The sequence below is a fragment of the Scyliorhinus canicula genome, chromosome 25, assembly GCF_902713615.1.
Source record: "Scyliorhinus canicula chromosome 25, sScyCan1.1, whole genome shotgun sequence".
NCBI lineage: Eukaryota > Metazoa > Chordata > Chondrichthyes > Carcharhiniformes > Scyliorhinidae > Scyliorhinus > Scyliorhinus canicula.
In genome coordinates this window covers 8,326,383-8,331,655 of record NC_052170.1, presented here as the reverse complement: position 1 = coordinate 8,331,655, position 5,273 = coordinate 8,326,383, and positions in this window count along the sequence as shown.

Below are 5,273 nucleotides of genomic sequence, written 5' to 3'. Positions count from 1 at the left end.
AATGAATTCCCTTTTAGGTGATTGACCAAAAGAGCAAGCCATGAGCTTTGTCAAGTGGAACAGCTTAGAGAATTTACCTCACTGCACTATTGGGGAGATGGTTGCATAGCGCTATTGTCACAGGATCTCTAATCCAGAGACCCAGGAAATGCTCTGGGCACCTGGGTTGGAATCGCACCAGGGCAGGTGGTGGAATTGGAATTCAATAAAAATCTGGAATTAAAATCCCCCACCTGCTGATTCCCACATCACCCTCCCATGGGTGAGGGACTTCAATGTCCATCAGAGTGGCATAAAACCATAAGGCGGAGGAGCACAGGCAGGCCATTCGGCCTATTGAATCTGTTCTGCCTACTGATGCATCTGGAATTTCTCTACCAATAAGAGGGTTTTCTAAAAGGTCAGACCTACCAAATCAAAACCATTGGGATGTTTGGAAGTGGATCTTGTTGGATCTGTCTGCCTCGCAGTAACAGTGCCAAAGTTTTTGGCTTTCCCCAGTCTCTCTCTACGTGTAACCATCCAAATTTTCAGTCAGGCAGCAAAGACTGGATACAGTGACCAGTTAGTCAAAGAGTCATCCAAACTCGAAACATTAGCGCCCTTCTCTCTCTACAGATGCTGTCAGTTCTGCTGAGATTGTCCAGAATTTTGTTTTTGTTTCCGATTCTAGCATCTGCAGTCATTTACTTTTATCTTCCTGATTACGGTAGCTGGGGATTTGGGGAAAAATAGCAAAAACAGATGGGGTGTCAAACCTTCCCACTCACTTCAATCTGATACTCGGTGCTATGTTTTTTAAGTGAGTATGTCCAGTGTATATTTACCTATGTATCTGCATGCAGTTGTGAATAAATGACTGAATGTCACTGATCGGGTATGGAATGTGACCATGTGTATGAATTCAAAACTAAAACCACAGAAGAACTAGTCGCATATTGTTGAAAACTTTTTATATACTTTAGTTTACAAATTTGAATTAGCCCAGCTACAAACTGGCACTTTGCTCACTTAAATATTGCAAAGGTATGGAGGGATATTTTTATTTGTGTGATTTGTCAAAAGGGGTAGATTCCAGATTGTGGGGGGGGTTGTGCAAAAATGAAGATGAGCATAAAGTCCCACTAGCTGTAAATCTGCCACTGACTATATTGCAAGATTTGTCAAGTTTATTCAGACTCATGAAGCACCGTTCAATGTACCAAATTCTGCTCAATACTGTCAGTGTGACTTGGTTAATGATCCATGGTTTCAAAGTATAGTCTTGACTGTTGGTGAGCCATCCTCAAACTTGTTTTCGTAGGACAAATACTTTTGAGATGGTGGATTGTTAAAGGCCGGGGGGGGGGGCTTCAAAACATTGCCCACAAAACGATCATTGTTCTTTGCAGATGGCAAAAGGTAAGAAAATGCTACATGGCCAAATGCATCTACAATTGTTTAGACTACTCTAAAAGAAAATTGCAAATTCTTCTCATGCCACAGTCATGATAGCCTCCTTGCTGACGCAAGCATGATACGAGTTACTTGCCGTAAAGATATATGGAAAGCCGAGTGACATTGATCATAGAATTTCATAGATCATAGAATTTACAGTGCAGAAAGAGGCCATTCGGCCCATCGTGTCTGCACCGGCTCTTTTGAAAGAGCACCCTACTCAAGCCGACACCTCCGCCCCATCCCCACAACCCTGTAACCCCACCTAACACTGAGGGCAACTTTGGACATTAAGGGCAATATAGCATGGCCAATCCAACTATCCTGCACATTTGTGGACTGTGGGAGGAAACCGGAGCACCTGGAGGAAACCCACGCACACACGGGGAGAATGTGCAGACTCCGCACAGACAGTGACTCAAGCCGGGGTCAGACATATATTGCATATAAAACTCTGTTGACATTGTGAAATGATCTTGAAGCAGAAAATGTAAAGGCCATTCTGACAGTCGCATTCCTGTGGCCGGAGTACTATTTAGAGCATACAACATAAATGCCTCATTGTTTATATTACAAATCACAGGCTCAAGATGAACAACAATTCCACCTGTTTCTGGCCTCCTCTGGTAAGTAGATCCTTGTGTAGCAGTATCAGTGAAGAGGATGCAGAGTGCTTCTGTTGTAGCGTGTCCTCACTGCCGTCTGTCCATTGGGAATTCTATTTTTGCTCAAATCACACAAAAATATTGTGATTCCCATGAGGAAACCAATTTGGAAAAAAACAGTGGAACAATTGTCACAAAGGCTCCTGAAACCAAAGTCACAACAGCAAAACAGAAAAACTCAGAAAAACAGAAATTTGGCCTGGAACTTGTTCAATGGATCTTCTCACTGTGTTTCTTAAATAAACTTTCATATGCAGCTCAGTCCGCAGCAAATCTGGGCAGTCATTTTATATATAAGCAAGTCCTGAATTTAGTGCTGAAGTACAAAATTACACAATTAAGATTGTGACATTAATTTAACGATGCATCAGCCCATGAACACACAGGTCTTCTCTGGGGTTCTGGCTGTGAAATTAGACAGGGTAGAAATGCATGGCGATCTACTGTAATAGATTCTCACCTCTTGTCACACTTTCTGATCAGTAACGTCCATTTTGTGCCTCAACATTGGGCATTACGAATCCAAAAATGTACCTTTTTAATGCACTGAAGCATTCATCAACTGTGTATAAAAATTGTTTTATGGGAATGTGGGAGCCACTGGCTGGACCAGCATTTATTCCCATCCCTAATTGCCCTTGAACGGAGTGGCTTGCTAGGCCATTTCAGACGGCATTTAAGAGTCAACCAAAAGTGTGAGGTTATGCACTTTGGCTGGAATAGAGGGATAATTTTCTAAATGGGAAAAGGCTTTGGAAATCAGAAGCACAAAGGGACTTAGGAGTCCTCGTTCCAGATTCTCTTAAGGTTAACATGCAGGTTCAGTCTGCAGTTAGGAAAGCAAATGCAATGTTGGCATCAATGTCGAGAGGGCTAGAACACAAGACCAGGGATGTACTGTTGGGGCTGAATAAAGCTCAATAAAGTACAATAATGCTCTGGTAAGACCCAATTCGGAGTATTGTGCACTGTTTTGGGCCCCATATCTAAGGAAGGATGTGCTGGCCATGGAAAGTGTCCAGAGGAAGTTCACAAGAATGATCCCCGGAATGAAAGACTTATAAGAGGAATGGTTGAGGATTCTGAGTCTGTACTCAATGGAGTTTAGAAGGACGGGCGGGGGAGGATCTCATTAAAACTTACAGAATACTGAGAGGCCTGGAAAGAGTGAATGTGGAGAGAATAGTTCCACTAGTAGGAGAAATTAAAACACGTGGGCATAGCCTCAGACTGTAAGGATGATCCTTTAAAATAGAGATGAGGAGGAATTTCTTCAGCCAGAGGGTGGTGAATCTGTGGAACTCATTGCCGTAGAAGACTGTGGAGGCCAAATCACTGAGTGTCTTTAAGACAGAGATAGATAGGTTCTTGATTAATAAGGAGATTAGGGTTATGGGGAGAAGGCAGGAGAGTAGGGATCAGAAACATGACAGCTATGATTGAATGGCAAGGCCAGCACGGTGGCACAGTGGTTAACATTGCTGCCTACGGCGCTGAGGATCCGGGTTCGAATCCCGACCCTGGGTCACTGTCCGTGTGGAGTTTGCACATTCTCCCTGTGTCTGCATGGGCTTCACCCCCACAACCCAAAGATGTGCTGGTTAGGTGGATTGGCCACACTAAAATTGCCCCTTAATTTAAAAAAAATGATTGAATGGCAGAGTGAACTCAATGGGCCGAATGGCCTAATTCTACTTCTATGTCTTATGGTCTTGCTGTGGGTTAGGAGTCACATATAGGACAGATAGGGACGACTGATTTCCTTCCTTGGTTAGTTTGACCAATACTGAATGTCTGGTATATATTTGAAAAAAAAACTTTTTCTGAAACCTAAAATACCCCAAAAATTGGAAAAATAAACCAGAAGTAAATTTTTCTCGCACTTACATTTTACATTTAATGATTCTTTTCCTGTTTTTTTTTTCTTTTTGCATGGTACTTCCGTGGTTTCGTTATCAAAATACTTGCATTCAATGTTAAATAATTTCTGTCTCAAAATTACCCTCAATATTATTCCCAACCAAATATTCATCCAACTCTTGTAAACGTTTTAATTAACATGGTCAACTACTGTATGCATATCTACTAACGTGCGGTGGTGGGTGCAGGGTAATTTCATCTAATCTTGAATTGAGGCACATTAAAGTATAACAGAAATATATGCTAAAAATCCAATAAAGATATTTTAACTCTATCCATTCATCACAGCATTTAAAAAATGTATGATTCCCCTCAATCTCCTTTTCCACAACGAAATATGTTCTTCTGCTTCCGGTCCCATTAAAAAAGTCCTACCATACTTCTCTCAACCTTCTTATGAACAAACGCAAGAGGTAGCAGCCATGTTTGGGGCTGAAACCCCAATTGATTCATTAGAATCATAGAAACTTACAGCACAAACAGGAGGAGGTCATTCGACCTGACAAGCCTGTGCTATCCAATGGAAAGAGCTCAATCCCACATCCCTGTATGTTTCTCATCCTCAGGTACTGCTTTACATCAGCTGTCACCACTTTTTCGCTTAAGAGCATTCCAAATACTTAATAACCTGACTGGGAAAAACAAATCCCCTCATCTCTTCTCTAGATCAGGTGGCACAGTGGTTAGCACTGCTGCCTATAGAACATAAAACATAACAGCGCAGTACAGGCAGTTCGACCCTCGATGTTGCTCCGACCTGTGAAACCCCTGTAGAGCCCATCTACACTATTCCCTCATCGTCCATATGCCTATCCAATGACCGCTGACCAATGGCGCTGAGGACCCGGGTTCTAACAAACCTGTTGGACTTCAACCTAGTGTTGGAAGACTTCTTCCTGTGCCCTTTGCAGAGATCTCCTGGAGTGCACTTCTCTTTAATGTTGACAGGACTTGCCTTTGCAAACTCACCTCGTGGAACTTTTTGTTCAGGAAAGAAAGATGTGCAGGCATGGATGGCTAATGCAGAACCCACATCTGAGGGCATCGTCCTGGGCAACCTCATTGAAGATGGGCTTGGGCTTGCTCCCAACCCTAGGAAGGAAGGGAGATGACGGCAGGAACAATAACAAAAGCATGCTGGTAAGTAATAAGCTCGGTAAATTGTCCAAACCTTTTGGGGAAGCCGGCAGTGCATGTGGCGGAGAGGAGAGTGGGGTTCCTGCCGCCGCCGCCGGCGGTGGGGGACAAGAT